This window comes from Delphinus delphis, chromosome 6 (genome assembly GCF_949987515.2).
Source record: "Delphinus delphis chromosome 6, mDelDel1.2, whole genome shotgun sequence".
NCBI lineage: Eukaryota > Metazoa > Chordata > Mammalia > Artiodactyla > Delphinidae > Delphinus > Delphinus delphis.
The window spans coordinates 59,626,191-59,646,314 of NC_082688.1; the positions used below are offsets into that span (position 1 = coordinate 59,626,191).

General features: G+C 36.4%; 1 protein-coding gene and 1 non-coding gene across 7 annotated transcripts in view; one reads left to right on the forward strand and one right to left on the reverse strand.

The window, feature by feature from the left end:
• PTPRD (protein tyrosine phosphatase receptor type D) overlaps positions 1 to 20,124 on the reverse strand; it is a 2,140,681-nt gene that overhangs the window by 1,490,881 nt on the left and 629,676 nt on the right. The window lies entirely within an intron of this gene.
• LOC132427770 (small Cajal body-specific RNA 20) lies at positions 1,765 to 1,896 on the forward strand. The gene has a single exon (XR_009519978.1). It is a non-coding gene; the product is annotated as a small Cajal body-specific RNA 20 (non-coding RNA).

A 20,124-nucleotide genomic window follows, 5' to 3' on the forward strand; every position in this document is an offset into this window, starting at 1 on the left:
GATGTGTTTACCTAGAAAACATGTTTACCTCAGAGCATAGAATTGAGGGAATGAAAGACAGTAGGGGAGGAAAATAGTTCTCCTTCTTCCCTTTTGAGATCTTTTTTTTTCAATCTATACAGTTACTTTTAAAATTGTAAGAAAAAATGAATAGCATGGTATTCTTTTAAAAAATATTGTTACCAAATGATTTTAAAACTTCAAATGTTGTCAGTCTATTGTCTGTATATCTCTCTGCCTGAATGGGAATGAAGATAAAGTTGTGCATGACAAGCATAGCAATTCACTCCAAGCAATAAAAGAGCCATTGGACTCGCGTTACACATTAGATGGAAGGGAACAGAGCATAGCAATAATGGCAGGCAGCAACATTTGGATAGCCAGGCAAACATGAGAAGCAATTCATTTGGGATTCCCTCTCTTGGAAGTACATGCTCATTGGTAGCCAAGGTTGATCCAGCCCTGTTTGATTCAGTCATCCTAATCAGTTCATTCTCCTTTTCTTTCCTCTCACTGTCTTCCAGATTCAGAATATTACTAGAATAATTCAATTTACTTTAGAATCTAAGTCACTTCTAAATGTTTTTAATATTTCCTTCTATATTCTAGCAGTGAAAGATATCACTTAAGAAAAAATTGTTTAATCAGTCTAACTTTGTTAACTTTAAGAGATTGGACATTTAATAAGCCAAAGAAGGATACACTTTTGTTAGTGTGAACGACTAACTGGTGGAAATAAAAATTACTGATTTTACAATACTTGGATTTATTGCAGTGCTAGTAAAAAAAAAAAAAAAAAATCACTCTAAAAAATGGCAAGTCTCATTCCGAAACACCATTTCCAGGAATTCTTCCCTCAGCTATATAATTTCTGTGAAAGCTCTTGAAATTTTAGAGTAAACACAGATTAAAATTATTTTTATTTCTTAAAAATTAGAACTGTATGTAACTGATAAAGACTGAAAAGAAATTTATGTCCAGAACTACAAAAAGTGTGGGGAGAAGGACATATATGGAGTTTTAGTGGGAGTGTAAACCAGCATATTTGCCTGGAGGGCAACTGGACAGGGTAAGAGATATATAGAATTCAGTCTAGCAATTCCACTTCTACTTCTTGGAATTTATTTTGAGCAAATAAGGGGACATATTAATAAAGGTGTTTGTGAAAGTTTCTTTAGTAGAACACTGTTTCTAATAAAGAAAAGTTAGAAACAACAAAAACAAATAAGGGAGACTAGTGAAAACATTTCAATGAACCCATGCAATGGATTTTTATAAGACCATTAAGAATTTCATATACTCTAGGAGACATAGAAATATGTTTACAATATACTGTTAGTGAAAAGAGTGGTTTACATAACAGTATGGCAGCTTATGCTGTGCTAAGATCATGGGTTTCAGATAGCCTAGGGTTTAAATCTTGGCTCTGCCACTCAGTGTTCGTTATAGGGGCTTGAACAAATTGTCTAGCCTTCCTAAGCCTCGCTTTATCATCCATAAAATGGGAATAAACACTTAAATCCATACACAACTTTAAGTGTATTTCTGTTTAAAGATATCTTACTTAACATGAATCATTAATTCACTAATATTAAATATATAGCCAAACTAAATTATAATTCATGCCTGAATGAAATTTATCTGACACACATTTTCTCCACACAGCAAATCTGTTATCTTGCACCTAGGAACACTGACAACACTTCAACACTACAATTGTAGGCCATTTAAAATGGTAAGAATACCATAAAAACATCACACAAGGGCCTCTCTCCCATAGAGCTGTGTGAGGTCCCTTTTCTCCTCAGCCAGGACTGGAGGCCAAGATCACCCCTTGAGGATCATTGTCAGGGCTGCCATGAGTGGGGCAGCCTTGTTTTCCTACCTCAGACACCTGTAGTTGCTGGCAGCCCCAACCTGGTCTGTACCAAGCGTGCTGGCCTCAGCCAGACTAGGGCCTGCTTTCCTTGGATCGGCTCTTGTGAGCCCCAAAAGTAGCTTGGCCCCTGCCTGCCCCACAGGCAGGTATGTATGTATGCCTAACCACGTGGTCAACCGCGTGGATGCCTGCGAGCGAGGGGGGGACCCCACGTCTCCTGCCTCCTCCTAAACAACCGCTCTGGCCCCAGGAGATGTCACCAGGAAGGGGGTGTCCAGAATGGGGGCTTCTGTTGTGGAAGGGGCATCTGAGGCCACCTGGCTCCGGGGAAGCTCACCACACTTACTTGCTGGGATTAAGCTGGGTGCCAGCCAGGCCACTCTGTCCTGCTCACAGGACCTGCTCACAGTCGTGTAAAACAAAAAACAAAAAAAAAAAAAACAAAAAAACCTCACACAAATGCAAACATTTCAAAAAATGTAACACTAGGTAAACCATGAAAAGGACACTTGTTTATTAATATGAATGCCAAACAAGAAGCCAAAGCACCACCTCATTCCACCTTAGCTGGGAAGACGTCGGGGGAAGGCAACTCAAATTTTCACTGCTCTGTGCATGTCTGTGAACGACCACAACACTCTATAAGCATTGATTTAGGGGTTACCAATAAATTTTAGGCAGTAGCCAAATTCACAAACATGAAATGAAGATCAACTGTGTGTGCCTGCACACACAAATACACACAGTTGATCTAAGTTAATTTCAGTAATGGGATAGTTTATAACGATTCTATTATGCTAAAAATGATGTTTTAGTAGGTGGTTTTAACTCAAGTTCATGTTTAAAGGTAGTGTGACAGCATCTCCACGCATCATGGCAATCATTTTTATATAAGGTCATACAGTGCTATTAGCTATTGTATTTCATAAGGAATTAGAATCAATATTAAAAATACAAATTTTGTTTTCTTGCCATAATCTCAAAGCGAAATGGATTTTGTCCGAACCCAAATCATCCCGGGAACATTCAAGCAATATCATTGTAGTTTAAATATCACATAAATTCTTGTGTTCGGAAAGTGTTATTTTTCAAAAGCAAATAGCAAAGCTGTTCTAATGAGCATACAGATTATTATTCTAGGGAATGGCCTGGAAAGTGTAAGGGGTGAAGGCTGTAGAGCTTATGTCCCTGACTTTGCCACTTAGCTTTGTAGTTTTCATGGGCAAGCAAGCTCCTTAAATTTGCTATGCACTATTATCTTGATATTTAAAACAGGATTAATAGTTTATGTTATAAATATACATATAGTTAATACATTTCAAGTTGTTAGAAAAGTGTCCGGTACATAGTCACAACACAGTGAATGCCATTATTTTTTGTTGTTACAAATGATACTAATATTGATGTTGAGATAGAAAGTTATCTGGCAGCCTTTCATTGGTTTATGTGAAACAATTGAAGAGTTCTCGAAAAAGTTCCAAATATATAAACCAAATATTGTCATTAATCTGAGTATGAATAAACTTATTTGAATTTTAGCTATTTTTTATTTCTAATTTCTCAGTACTTTTGTTCCTCACACAGATCTCCTATCACCTTTTTCTTACTCTTTCATTCTCCTTAATTTCACTTATTCCATTCTCTTGAGATCCACATCTTGAAAGTCCATTTCTCTTCCTTCTAAGTAGTTTCAGGACTCTATCATCCTGACCCTCAGCAGTCTCTTTAAATCAATCTCATTGACCAGGGTGATTGATGGTGGTGTTGCCAGAGTTCCACCCCAATTGCCCTTCAAGTGGGAAAGTCCCTGCTCAGCAAAGAATGAAGCCTTCAATTTGTGTGCCCTTTCCTGAAGAAGGGTCTCAGACAGCCCCCTCACCAGCTATCTCAGTTTCCAACATTTTAGACTGCTGTGGAGCCCTGCATGTGCTGCCGAACAATCATTTAAATAAAGTATACTTCAGAGCTTCCATTCCCTAAAAGCCCATTGATCCGTGTGACTCCACTATCAGGCCAAATGGTAAGTTCCTGCCTGAATGTGGCAGATGAAAAGGTAAATTATACACTCTGATAACACTGACTTTACTATAGCAAAATGATTTGCATTTTGCAAGTTGGGAGTTCTTGCCAAACCTAAAGGGAAAGACAAAGTACCGAGCTATTACTTAGGTCCAGGTGGTCCAGGTGCCAGCTGCAAGTAAGGAAGTTGCAGGACCTGCTGCTCATCCTGTAACCTGTCTGAGCCTCAGTCTTCCTTACTGTGGTGTTTGTAAGGTATCAATGCCTGTTTGAGCTCATGTCTTCTTAGGGTTCCTTCCAGGATTGAATGGTATAATGGATATGAATCACTGCACAAATTAGACTATTTCATAAATGCAATAATCTGTTACATTCATAACATCTATTCTCTTATCTGTCTCCATCCTCTGCGGGACCTCTAAGCTCCCAGCCTAACCAAAGATCCTTCTTCAGGTTAAAACGAGTAAAATGAAACCCACAAGCAGTTGTTAGCAATTTTCAGAAGGATTGTTAAACATATTTAAATTTTTTACATTTAAATTGGGGACAGAATTTTCAGTTTTTGTTTGCTTCTGTTACAACAGAATTTTTAGCACTGGCTTTTTAAAGGGACACTATAAGATATTAGAAAACAAAACAGTTTATCTCAGCTTTTTCTGATACTTTTGTGTACAGCTTTTCAATATGCTGGTTTGTCTTGTCTACATAGGCAGTGCTGTAGCCATTTCAAGTTCAGAATTACTGCAAAAGAAGTAATTGATCCTCTATTTCAATATCCCTACTATTTCAGGAGTTCTCTTACAATTCAGAGGAATCTATTTCTCCCTGATGTTGAAAAACATAAGATCACAGCAGGGAGGCTTTAGCTTCATTAAAGAATATTATTATAAAAATAAAATGATCGAGGGCACATTGTTTTTGTCCTTGTGGTACTGTTTCTGCAGATTCACATGAATCTGAGAGTTTAAGAGGCACAATAAATTTGTAATCTTCTATCATCCACTTCACCATGGTAGCCCCTAGTGGGAGAAAGATATCAATTGCTCACGTTCCAAGGGATTTCTTCGTCTGCTGAATAAAGAGGAATGAAGCCTCCTCGGAAATGAGGGCTACAGTTATGTCAATAACTAAATTTATTTCTGCTTTTAAAACATCACAGAGAATGCTGGTGTCCAACAAATGTAGATGCCAGCATTACTTAAAAAGTGACTGAGCAGAGAAATGAATTGAAATTTTGACCCACTCAGGGTTCTGTCTATCATGGGAGCCTATAATCGGGGAACAACAGAGAGGAATTTAAGATACTCAGTGATTGCGCTATTAATCTACTTTAACTGTTACTAAAATCTAACAGAGCACATTACAAGCTGCAGGCAGTAAGGCTTATCAATTCATTGCTACTTTCAAGGTTCTCCCTTGCTTTTTTTGCCTTCAGCTCCTGGCAAAGGACAGCCTTTTACAGTTTCATTTCTCAGTTTATTTTTGACGGCTTTTAATTATATTTAATGGCCTGCTTCTGCCCCACTTAAGTTATTGGAGTTGCAAAGCACTTTGCTGTTATAATGATAGTTTCCTTGATGTCTGTTCATTATTAACTGCTTTTCAAAAGTGCTGCTCTCAACTCCCTTTTTAGAAATATTTAAATAACTGAATTTCTATAACATAAATATCTTGCAAAGATAGTGATTCTATTGCCTGTTTAATAGTTTGCAGATAGCAAAACAAAACTTTTGTAAAGATTTGTATTATAATATCAATTGGGAATGTCTCATTAAATCATCTTGTATTAAATTCTCACAAAGAGTAATGTCCCCAAATAATCAATGACTTAAGAGTTTGGCACTTTGCACATTTAATTCTAAGAAAATATTTTAGAAAACAGGGTATTTTTCATAGAGATGAAAAAAATCCTGTAATTAATCTGTGTGTCTTAAAAGTTACCATTCTTTGTTTTTAAGATGAAATGAAGGAGTATGCTCAAAGAGATCTCATCACACAAATATGTTATTGCTCAGGAAAAAAAAATGGCAGGGGAATGAGAATAATACATTTAGAAGCCTTAATATTGTTTTAAAAACCTGATGATTTGACCACAGGCATTAACAACTTCTTCTCAAACATCAGGCAAATGAGAGCAAAATAATTGTTTTTAAAAATCAACTTACAAAAAAAAAATCAACTTACAGGGGGAATACTAATCAACTTACAGTAGAGATACTAATAGAAGAGAGGGCAATAGTAGCATGGTTTATGGCAGCTGACAATGTGAGAGTCAGGCACTGTTCTACCTCATTTGGTATCTGTAACATCCCTATCATTACCTTCATTTTACAAATGAGAAAATAGAAGCACAGAAACATTAAGTACCTTGCTGATCAAATTTTATTAAGTGGTAAAGCTAGGATTCAAATCCAGGCAGTCTGGTTTCAGAGTCATACCATTAATCACTGTGTTGTATTTCAAATCATTGAGAACAGGAAGCAGAGAAATGATGATCAATGTAGCCGAACTGAGAAGGTACTGCCTTATGTGCCAAGAGTGTGGAGTACACACAAGTCAGCTTATCACCCCTGAAGCCACCCACAACCCTGTATTTGGAAGAAGTGAAGGCCATGGAAGGCAGGGGTGAGGTGCAGTTCGAGGAAAAAAAAAATCCTAAGACTGTAAAGTGATTGCTCTCATCCTCCACAGCTGGCAATTACTCCCCATTCCTCAGCACGCCCCATCCAGAAACCTGGTACTGTAAGATTTTTCCTTGGAGAAAACAAGCCTGGTACACTTTAAACAGAACCGTTATTTCAAGTTGATATGCCTAATCAAAGAACCTGGAATCCCCTTCCCCTTGGTTTCTAGAAGAGCAGTCAAACTGTATTACCCCAGCTCCTACTCTAAAACCCCTCTCTAATATGTAAATGGCAAAGAAAATGTCAATCATTAGGGCAAACAGCAACATGATTGGGACCTTCAGCTAAGACCTACAGTAACAACCAAAAACACTGAGATAAAAGAGAGACAAAATAGGTGAAAAGGAGGACCTCTGGAGTGTGGTGTTCCAAGCTGTGTAGCTGACAGGGTCTTGGTGCTCTGGCTGGGTCCCACGCCTAAGACTCTGAGGTAGGAGAGCCAAGTTCAGGACATTGGTCCACCAGAGACCTCCCGGCCCCACATATTATCAAATGGCAAAAGCTCTCCCAGAGATCTCCATCTCAATGCTAAGACCCAGCTCCATTCAATGACCAGCAAGCTAGAGTGCTGGACACACTATGCCAAACAACTAACAAGACAGGAACAGAAACCTACCCGTTAGCAGAGAGGCTGCCTAAAATCATACTAAGTTCACAGACACTCCAAAACACCACCAGACATGGTCCTGCCCACCAGAAAGACAAGATACAACCTCATCCACCAGAACACAAGCACCAGTCCCCTCTACAACCCACTGAACCAACCTTACCCACTGGGATCAGACATGAAAAACAATGGGAACCACAAACCTGAAGGCTGCAAAAAGGAGACGCCCAACACAGTAAGTTAAGCAAAATGAGAAGATAGAAAAACACACAGCAGATGAAGAGCAAGGTAAAAAACCACAAGACCAAACAAATGAAGAGGAAATAGGCAGTCTACCTGAAAAAAAATTCAGAGGAATGATAGTAAAGATGATCCAAAATCTTGGAAATAGAATGGAAATAAGAAATGTTTCACAAGGAGCTAGAAGAACTAAAGAGCAAACAAACACTGATGAACAACACAATAAATGAAATTAAAAATTCTCTAGAAGGAATCAATGGCAGAATAACTGAGGCAAAAGAACAGATAAGTGACTTGGAAGATAAAATAGTGGAAATAACTACTGCAGAGCAGAATAAAGAAAAAATAATGAAAAGAATAGAGAACAATCTCAGAGACCTCTGGGACAACATTAAATGCACAAACATTCAAATTATTGGGGTCCCAGAAGAAGAGAAAAAAAAAGGGACTGAGAAAATATTTGATAAGATTATAGTTGAAAACTTCTCTAATATAGGAAAGGAAAGAGTCAATCGAATCCAGGAAGCACAGAGAGTCCCATACAGGGTAAATGCAAGGAGAAGCATGCCAAGAAACATATTAATCAAACTATCAAAAAATAAATACAAAGAAAAAATATTAAAAGCAGCAAGGGAAAAGCAGCAATTAACATAAAAGGAATCCCCATAACGTTAACAGCTGATCTTTCAGTACAAACTCTGCAAGCCAGAAGGGAGTGGCAGGACATATTTAAAGTGATGAAAGGGAAAAATCTACAACCAAGATTACTCTACCCAACAAGGATCTTATTCAGATTTGACAGAGAAATTAAAACCTTTACAGACAAGCAAAAGCTAAGAGAATTCAGCACCACCAAACCAGCTCCAAAACAAATGCTAAAGGAACATCTCTAGGCAGGAAACAGAAGAGAAGACGACTTACAGTAACAAACCCAAAACAATTAAGAAAATGGTAATAGGAACATACATATCAATATAGCTTAAACATAAATGGATTAAGTGCTCCAACCCAAAGAAAAAGACTGGCTGAATGAATATAGAAACCAGACCCATATATATGCTGTCTACAAGAGACTCACTTCAGACCTAGGGACACATACAGACTGAAAGTGAGGGGAGAGAAAAAGATATTCCATGCATATGGAAATCAAATGAAAGCTGGAGTAGCAATTTTCGTATCAGACAAAATAGACTTTAAAATAAAGACTATTACAAGAGACAAAGAAGAACACTACATAATGATCAAGGGATCAATCCAAGAAGATATAACAATGGTAAATATTTAGGCACCCAACATAGGAGCACTTCAATACATAAGGCAAAGGCTAACAGCCATAAAAGGGGAAATCAGCAGTAACACAAACATAGCAGGGGACTTTAACACCCCACTTTCACCTATGGGCAGATCATCCAAAATGAAAATAAATAAGGAAACAGAAGCTTTAAATGACGCATTAAACAAGATGGACTTAATTGATATTTATAGGTCATTCCATCCAAAAACAACAGAATACACTTTCTTCTCAAGTGCTCATGGAACATTCTCCAGGATAGATCATATCTTGGGTCACAAATCAAGCACTGGTAAATCTAAGAAAATTGAAATCATATCAAGTATCTTTTCTGACCACAACACTATGAGACTAGATATTAATTACAGGAAAATAATCTGTAAAAAAAAAAAAATACTAACAGGTGGAGGCTAAACATTACACTATTAAATAACCAAGAGATTACTGAAGAAATCAAAGAGGAAATCAAAGAGGAAATCAAAAAATACCTAGGAACAAATGACAATGAAAACATGATGACCCAAAGCCTATGGGATGTAGAAAACACACTTCTAAAAGGGAAGTTGTAGCTATACAATCCTACCTAAAGAACCAAGAAACATCTCAAACAACCTAACCTTACACCTAAAGCAATTAGAGAAAAATCAAACAAGAAAAAACAAAACTCCATAGTTAGCAGGAGAGAATCATAAATATCAGATGAGAAATAAATGAAAAAGAAATGATGGAAACAAAAGCAAAGACCAATAAAACTAAAAGCTGGTTCTTTGAGAAGATAAACAGAATTGATAAACACTTAGCCAGACACCTCAAGAAAAAAAGGGAGAAGACTCAAATCAATAGAATTAGAAATGAAAAATGAGAAGTAACAACTGACACTGCAGAAATACAAAGGATAATGAGAGATTACTACAAGCAACTATATGCCAATAAAATGGACAACCTGGAAGAAATGGACAAACTCTTAGAAAAGCACAACCTTCCAAGACTGAACCAGGAAGAAATAGAAAATATAAACAGACCAATCACAAGCACTGAAATTGAAACTGTGATTAAAAATCTTCCAACAACAAAAGCCCAGGACCACATGGCCTCACAGGTGAATTCTGTCAAACATTTAGAGAAGAGCTAACACCTATCCTTCTCAAACAGTTCCAAAATACAGTAGAGGCCTCATTCTATGAGGCCACCATCACCCCTGATACCAAAACCAGACAAAGATGTCACAAAGAAAGAAAACTACAGGCCAATATCACTGATGAACATAGATGCAAAAATCCTCAACAAAATACTAGCACACAGAATCCAACAGCACATTAAAAGGATCATACACCATGATCAAGTGGGGTTTATCCCAGGAATGCAAGGATTCTTCAACATATGCATAATCAATGTGATACACCATATCAACAAATTGAAGGATAAAAACCATATGATCATCTCAACAGATGCAGAAAAAGCTTTCGACAAAATTCAACACCCATTTATGATTAAAAAAAAAAAAAAAAAAACCTCAGAAAGTAGGCATAGAGGGAACTTACCTCAACATAATAAAGGCCATATATGACAAACCCACAGCCAACATCATTCTCAATGGTGAAAAACTGAAACCATTTCAACTAAAATCAGTAACAAGACAAGGTTGCCCACTCTCACCACTCTTATTCAACACAGTTTTGGAAGTTTTAGCCACAGCAATCAGAGAAGAAAAGGAAATAAAAGGAATCCAGATTGGAAAAGAAGTAAAGCTGTTACTGTTTGCAGATGACATGATACTATACACAGAGAATCCTAAAGATGCTACCAGAAAATTACTAGAGCTAATCAATGAATTTGGTAAAGTTGCAGGATACAAAATTAATGCACAGAAATCTCTGGCATTCCTATACACTAATGATGAGAAATCTGAAGAGAAATTGAGGAAACACTCTCATTTACCATTGCAACCGAAAGAGTAAAATACCTACGAATAAACCTACATAAGGAGACAAAAGACCTGTATGCAGAAAACTATAAGACACTGATGAAAGAAATTAAAAGACGATACAAACAGATGGAGAGATACACCATGTTCTTGGATTGGAAGAATCAATATTGTGAAAATGACTATACTACCCAAAGCAATCTACAGATTCAATGCAATCCCTATCAAACTACCAATGGCATTTTTCACAGAACTAGAACAAAAAATTTCACAATTTGTATGGAAACACAAAAGACCCCAAATAGCCAAAGCAATCTTGAGAAAGAAAAACGGAGCAGGAGGAATCAGGTTCCCGGACTTCAGACTATACTACAAAGCTACAGTAATCAAGACAGTATGGTACTGGCACAAAAAGAGAAATATAGATCAATGGAACAGAATAGAAAGCCCAGAGATAAACCCACGCACATATGGTCACCTTATCTTTGGTAAAGGAGGCAAGAATATACAATGGAGAAAAGACTGTCTCTTCAATAAGCAGTGCTGGGAAACCTGGCAGCTACATGTAAAAGAATGAAATTAGAACACTCCTTAACACTATACACAAAAATAAATTCAAAATGGATTAAAGACCTAAATGTAAGGCCAGACACTATAAAACTCTTAGAGGAAAACACAGGCATAACTTTCCATGACATAAATCACAGCAAGATCCTTTTTGACCCACCTCCTAGAGAAATGGAAATAAAAACAAAAATAAACTCATAGGAGCTAATGAAACTGAAAAGTTTTTGCACAGCAAAGGAAACCATAAACAAGATGAAAAGACAACCCTCAGAATGGTTAAAAATATTTGCAAACAAAGCAACTGTCAAAGGACTAATCTCCAAAATATACAAGCAGCTATGCAGCTCAATATCAAAAACACAACCCAATCCAAAAATGGGCATAAGACCTAAATAGACATTTCTCCAAAGAAGATATACAGATTGCCAATGAACACATGAAAGGATGCTCAACATCACTAATCATTAGAGGAATGCAAATCAAAACTGCAAACAGGTATCACATCACACCAGTCAGAATGGCTACCATCAAAAAATCTAGAAACAGTAAATGCTGGAGAGGGTGCAGAGAAAAGGGAACCCTCTTGCACTGTTGGTGGGAATGTAAATTGATACAGCCACTATGGAGAACAGTATGGAGGTTCCTCAAAAAACTAAAAATAGAACTACCATACAACCCAGCAATCCCACCACTGGGCATATACCCTGAGAGAACCATAATTCAAAAAGAGTCATGTAGCACAGTATTCATTGCAGCTCTATTTACAGTAGCCAGGACATGGAAGCAACCTAAGTGTCCATCGACAGATGAATGGATAAAGAAGGTGTGGCACATATATTCAATGGAATATCACTCAGCCATAAAAAGAAACGAAATTGAGTCATTTGTAGTGAGGTGGATGGACCTAGAGTCTGTCATACAGAGTGAAGTGAGTCAGAAAGAGAAAGACAAATACCGTATACTAACACATATATATGGAATCTAAGAAAAAAAATGTCATGAAGAACCTAGGGGTAAGACTGGAATAAAGACACAGACCTACTAGAGAATGGGCTTGAGGATATGGGGAGGGGGAAGGGTAAGCTGTGACAAAGTGGGAGAGTGGCATGGACATATATACACTACCAAATGTAAAATAGATAGCTAATAGGAAGCAGCCGCATAGCACAGGGAGATCAGCTCGGTGCTTTGTGACCACCTAGAGGGGTGGGATAGGGACGGTGGGAGGGAGGGAGATGCAAGAGGGAGGGGATATGGGTATATATGTATATGTATAGCTGATTCACTTTGTTATACAGCAGAAACTAACACACCATTGTAAAACAATTATACTCCAATAGACATGTTAAAAAAAAAAGAGACAACATACAAGTTTAAGAACACACACCAAAAAATCAGTGTCATCAGTACTGAACAAGAATAGGTCATGTCCTATGATAATAAAAACTAAGACAGGATGCTGTAGTAAGTAAAACACAAAATTGGAAATTAAAAGTAAAAAATTTTAAAAACGGCACAATGAACCAAAAATGAGAACATTTCTTAAAGGGAGACTATTCTTAAAAAAGACATTGTCGGGCTTCTCTGGTGGCGCAGTGGTTGAGAGTCCGCCTGCTGATGCAGGGGACACGGGTTCGTGCCCCGGTCCGGGAAGATCCCACATGCCGCAGAGCAGCTGGGCCCGTGAGCCATGGCCACTGAGCCTGCGTGTCTGGAGCCTGTACTCCGCAACGGGAGAGGCCACAACAGTGAGAGGCCCGCGTACAGCAAAAAAAAAAAAAAAAAAAAAAAAAGACATTGTCGTGAAAGGAAGGCTGAGGCAATGTTTTAAACTGAAGGGGGCTGCAGAACATGATAACTATTAATTTTACAACAAGGCCATAAGACTGAGGTGGCTCTAATGCCATGACGGTCTATGTAAGCAAACCACAATCCAACCCTGTAAATGCCTCTAAGATTACAAAATCAAAACCTAAGGCAACCAAACAGCCAACCAGGCTTTAGGCGATGGCCGATCAATTATCTCCTTACTTTGCATCTGCCTTTATCAAGTCTCTCCCCGGCTTCTGTCCACGGAGCATGGCTAACCACTTCCTGTTTGGTGCTGCCCAATGCATATAGTTTTTTTCCTCAAATAAACTGTTAAAATTTTAACATGCCTCAGTTTACCTTTTAACACAACCAAACACAATACATGATTCCAGACTGGATCCCATACTGGAGGAAAAAAAAAATACTATGAAGAATTGGCTGACAGCAGTTGATAACATTGATATAATCCACTGCTGGTATTCCAAAGTGTTTTGTCAATTACACATTTACTGAAGCTGATGACCCTACTTTAATTATGTGAGAGATTATCCTTGTTCTTCAGAAACACACACTAGAGTATTTAGAGGCGAAGGAAAGTGATATATACAACCTATTCTCAAATGATTAAGAAAGAAAGCATAGAGATAGTATGTTTGTATTACTGAGAAATGAGGCAAATGTTAACTATAGGTAAGAGGTATTGAGGTGTTCCTTGCATTTTTTCCACAACTTTCCTTATGTTTAATTTTGTTCCACATCCAACTATTTTCTAAAAACCAACAGAAAGGTATAAGATAAAGTCAAAGAAATCTCCCAGAATAGAGAAACCAAGAAAAAAGAGAGTTGCAAAATCTGAAGACAGGAAAAGAGTAATCCAGAAGGTCCAATAGCTGACTAATATAAATATAGCTTTTAAGATGAAACTATCAAAGACATTGCACACATTTTTTTTTTTTTAGCACAGAAGAAAAGTCACTTTCCAAAATGAAGTTAATCCCATATCAAAGCACACCATCACGAATTTTAATAATCATAAGAGGTTCCTACAAAGAGAAAAGAAAAACAAAACCCACTACAAATGAAAAGAGAACAGACTAGCATTAGAGTGATATTTTCATAATCATGAGGAAGAATTATTTTCATCTCAGATACTAAAGCATATACTCAAATATCCATCACATGGAAGGGTGGAAGTAAGCCCTCTGAAGACAAGTGTGGATCCAAAATGTGTACTTCTCACACTTTTTTCCTTTTTGGGGGGAAAGCTATTAGAAGTTGTGTTTCTGGGGGAAAAAAAGAAGTGAGGGATTCAATCAATCAAGAAGGAGTAGTAAGTGCAGTCCAGGAACGAGAAATTCAGAGAAAAACGGACAGGGAGGCATAGAGAACAACCAGATAGATAGGAACAGAATGTATTCCTCCAGCTTTCCATCAATCTCCAGATAATGGAATTTCACAAATATTTTAATAATTTTGTGAACTTGAAATTTGAACCCATTAGTAATCTTATAAGCTTCAAGAAAAACAAAGATCTTATGCTAAAAAACTGTAAACCTGAAAGCAGTATTTACACAGTCATAATAAAGTAAACATTGAATACCGAGTTCAACACAACAATTTGATCCAACACATTGAGAGTACAGTGGAAAGTTAAGTCCTGTGATCAATAGCTGTCCTAAATCCTCTATAAGTATCATAGTAGGGAGTTAATAGGTTATGTTTCGATTTGATAAGTCAAGATAACAATATAAACATAAACTGAAAATAAGTAAAGTGATTACCAAAATAAACAGGTAAGAGTTGAACCTTATTCTTTCCACTGAATGTGACTACAGCACAGACAGGTGTGGAGCAAGATGTGATTCTGTTGCTGTTATGAGCCTCTTAATACTGTCTGATTACTAGATGATGAGTTTCTTTCCTATTTAGAAAATATTAAGAACAAGTCTTAGAGCTCCACAACTGCTTCAACCATTTCAACAATAATGTGCGCTGAAGACTACACAGAAATGTCTGTTCCCTGCCTGAGTTGTGTGGATGTTTTAAAAAGAAACATTGTCCAGTGTTGTGATGTTGTGACATACTTCTGAAAGGAAAACCATCTCCTAACAAAAGAAATTTCAAAGAACCCAGAAAATGTTCTTGCTGCCTTCTCATTTCTAAAAACAATTGCTTTAAAAATTAGGATTCACGGTCTAAGACAAATTTGAAAGCTAAAGTTTTGTGGGTTTTAGTACAAGGGTAAGAATGCCACATATCTAAGTTTTGTAAAATAATTTGTTTCCATTGTTAAAAATATTTGAAAATGAAGCACATTCTGCCCCTGCTTTCAATGCCCACCCTGAATAGATGCTATTTATCTGTTAGCCACAAAATTTCAGAGCTTTCACAGGTCCAATGTTTACTGTAATTTGAGTAGCCAACGTTGACTACCAATACCTCTGACCTTAGAGAATAGTATGTACTATGGTACAGATGGTGTTAACTGTTACAGCAGATTACAACAAAAAGAATTAGACGATCACACATGTAAGATATGATCACAAATTTTACTGTTGAAGATCACTTATTCTATGTGAGAAAATTCTTCTCATTTATTAAGATTAAAGAACATTGCCTTATCAAACAGGAATCTGCATCTTTCCCTCTACAAGAGATAAATTGTGTACATTTAATATCTACTATTTTCAAGGTCTGAGTTTTCAGCATAGTCTGTCATCTCAAGCAACTGCCATGGATCTCAGGGGAAAGGAGGGCAACTGTTGACGTTTTTGTATCTGAGGTCTTTTTTTTTTTTTTTTTTTTTGCGGTACGCGGGCCTCTCACTATTGTGGCCTCTGCCGTTGCGGAGCACAGGCTCCGGACGTGCAGGCTCAGCGGCCATGGGTCACGGGCCCAGGCGCTCCGCGGCATGTGGGATCCTCCCGGACCGGGGCACGAACCCGTGTCCCCTGCATCGGCAGGCGGACTCTCAACAACTGCGCCACCAGGGAAGCCCCCTGTATCTGAGGTCTTTACATCAGGTATCTGTATCTGAGGTATATATAGGAGATCTTTGAAAGGGATTGATTTACCTTTGTAGATAACCAGAAAATTATATTTTATCTCAAATATTTTTTTAAAAAATTGTTTCATTTTTATTAAACAGAAATATTGAGTTTACTGGGCTTTTATTATTTTTCCACCATCTAGTACATGACACTGACCCCTGGATTTTTTTTAACTTCTAACCTTTCCTACTTCTCTTTAATAATCTGACATAACTCCTTCTCACTCATCTTTATCCTCCTGTCTTCCAATGTCCATGTCTCAAAACAATTTTATACTCGCACCTTTTTCTTGCTTTTGTCTTCATCTGTTTCACTCTAATGTTAAATGATTACTAGTGGGAAGAAATTTCAAATCTAAATACCAGGCTCCAACTTCTAAGTTTTTCAGTTTCATGTTTCTAACTCTTATCTCATACTTCTACATACTGTAATATTCTGCCATTATGTCAAGCTCTCAAAAACTCAGTATAAATAAAATACCATTTTTTTAGGGGAACAGTAACTATAAGATACTACTTACATCTTAGAAGAATTACTATGGAAACAATATGATAAAAAGGAAAAATAGTGATTTTTTTTTTATTGGCCAAGGGGAAAAAGTGAGTGTAAAAAGAGAATAGGCAGGAATATATATATAAAAGAGGATATGAAAGAAGACGCTTAGGACTCAGAAAAATGTTTTACTTCAACAAATATATGCTGAATGAGAACAGGAAATGAGGGAAAAAATGACTTAATAATTTCTTACAGGTTTAAGAAAGTGACTCAAGTGCTTTGAGAAGACAAAACTATGGTTTAACCCACCAGTCTTTGTTTAGAAAGATAAAGATTACTATCTACATGTTACCATGAAAAGGTATAGATTAAAATAAACATTAACATTTCTCACAAATTTGAGTTCTATTTGTTTCGTGTGAATGGTACATTACAGGAAACTTTTCCAAGATTAATTTTAAAAGTTGCAAGTACTGTTGCTTTGTAACCTTGAGACTAATGTTTACTGTAGAAAATCACATGTAATTGAGTATTGTAGAAAAAGTGTTATGGCATATAAAATATAAAACTTTGGAGGTCAATTTTGCTTATAACTGATATTTAAATACTGCTATGAACATCAGATTGGTAATAACAATGATACGCTCCATGGGTATAAAATATAATTTCCAAATTAAGCTTAGAAAAAAATTAAAGTGTTTAATTTTAAACAAACAAACATAACAAACAAACATAATAGGTAAGGACTATAAAAATAAATGTCTTGGGCTAACATTGAAGTCCACCAAAATCAATCACCATCCTTTTCAATACTACCACCCTTTATTAAAAAAAAGGCTTGCTAACTGTCCTTACCTATTTGTTATGTATACAGATATCGTTCCCTCCATCTACAATGCCTGACATGCATCATCCCTGTTATTTATATCAGATTCAAGATAGCTTCAAGAAGTCTTCACAGTTGTTTTAATACAAGTCAAAATGTATCTGTCTTCTGGCAAACAATGTGCTCTTGATTGCTCATTATCTTTGGCATCTAACACTAATAAGTTACCTCACTATACATAGTATGTATCTGCATTATAAGATAATATTTAATACTATCTGCATATAGAGCGTATCTCCTTTCCTGGAGGATAGTCACTTGAAGGCAGAAATACTTTATTGATGTCTATATACCCCACAGGTCTAGGGAAATACAATGTCCATAGCAGATGCTTAAAATTGTGTGAATCATTTCAGCTCTTGGTTATTGAGAACCATCACTGAGAGTCAGTGCCTTTTTTCCCAGCTCTGAGTATTCTCATGTAACTCACATTTTCTTGAGAAATGTGAATAAAGGACAGAGAATAAGCCTGGTTGAGACTTTTGGTTTGCAGTGATCTAATTCTCCCAAATTTTACTACACATTATTTGACACTAAGTGGTTTCACTGTGATCAACATATATTTTGATTTATCTTAGATATATATTCATGAATGACTAATGAACACTAATTCATATGAAAAAGTTCTCACCATGTGATAATTTCCAATATTTTATTATAGTTTGCAAAATATCCTCATTATAGTACTTCAGCAAATGTAATTTCAACTGCTAAAATATTCAACATGACTACAGTTGTTGGCAATATTAAATAATTCTTGTTGCTATGTGATGTTAGTTACAGCTTAAATTTCAAGTCATGGAGTATTATTAATATTATATGGTTAGAAATAATTTCCAGATGAATCAATGTTATCTTAATATTCTGTGTCTTTAATTTTTGTACCACATTTATTTTGTGAGTGGGTTTCATAAAAGACAGTTGCTTGGTGTTGCGAAGCTCATTATCTTGGGATTTTATCCAGAGCTGAATTCCCTTTGTGATCAAAGGTCGAAGAGAACACATCCTAAGCTATTGAACCATGCTGATTTCATGGGCAGGCCATATATAGTAAAATGAGAAGGAGGGAACTTTCTCTGCAAATACTTAAAGATACTTTACTGAAAAGCAAAGACATTTTGCACAGGAACAAGTAGAAGTAGTCTCTATAATGTGTGTATGTGTATGTATATGTGTGTGTGTGTGTGTGTGTGTGTGTACACACATATATACGCATTTGTGTGTGCTTTGCTAAGTAAAATAATTTTAGAGTTGGTAGCAATCAATCAATGCTCACACCTGCAAAGTGCTTAAACATTTATAAAAGGCTCCCACAGACATTCTATTAGTTGACTTACAGAATGGGAACAATTTATAACAACGAGTAATTTCAGCCTCAGAGGCTTAAAGAGAATGTTATGCTCTGGGCTTCGTAACTCATTCATGGCAGGGTAAATATTTGAACCCAGGTCAGTTTATACTATATCTCTCCCCCACACCCATGTTGATGTGTTGATAACTGAACTACCATTGAGTTTTTCTGCCCCTTGTCTAGTTTCCACTTAATGTTAGTTCACACATTTATAATGTGCATATTGGCGATAGAAGCAAAGATCAATAATGAAGAGTACATTCGTTGATGGTAAAAATTTTTCTCCCTTTTCCTATGTTGATAAAAACAAACTTGCCCCTTCTGTCTGTTAGGGATCACTCAGGCCTACTCAGTCAATCTAGACAGCCCTTCACATATACTCTTGCCTTTCAAGCAGGGTTTTGCTCTTTCAGATTTGATACTGGGGAGGGTGAAAAGAGGAGATCCCATTAGAAAGGAATCTGAAGGAACGAGGTGAGAAACATCCGTGAAAAGGATTATCTGTGATTCATTTGCTATATTGAGCTAGTGACCAAGTAGAGTATGGGTTCATATAGAGTTATACATTTGGGTATATTGAAGCCTTGGGTGTCAGTGTGATCACCCAAGCAGAATATGCAGTAAGAATAAAAAGGGCAAAGGATGGACCTAGAGACACAGTCTATGGGGAAGATAGATACAGGGAAGTTTGAAAGAGAACACTACCAGTGTTCTTCACAAAGTTTTTTTTTTTTTAAGATGTTCACATGAAAATTAAAGTTATTTCAACTTTCAGATAAACGTACAACTTATGCGTCACTGAAGTCAGAAAAATTAAGAATTGAATAATATGGTAATGAAAGTAACTGAAAGATTTGACAAATATTTTCTTGTTGTGACTACCTATACAATGACGCATTATTTTAAAAGGCAGTGATATTTACAAAGTGTATGATAAATGATAGAATAATCAATTTGATATACTAAATGCTAACTTTCAACAAATATGTTAACATACAAATTTACTCAATGTGTAGCATTTATGGGATAATTTTCTACAAAATGAAAATTAGAATAAGGTAAGTGAGCATATGTACATTTATCCATTTCAACTAGTCAAACTTAGTTATTATCAATACTAATGAAAGCACATTTCCATATATTTAGCCTTCAAAACCCTACTCAAATTTTATCCCTTCTTTGGCATCTTTACACATTTAATTAAATAGGCATCAATTGTCTTCATTATCTAAAACTCATTTACTTAAACAAAAAAGTTAGGTATTTTTTTCTTATTATCAACTAATACATATAGTAACCTATATACACATGCCATTATG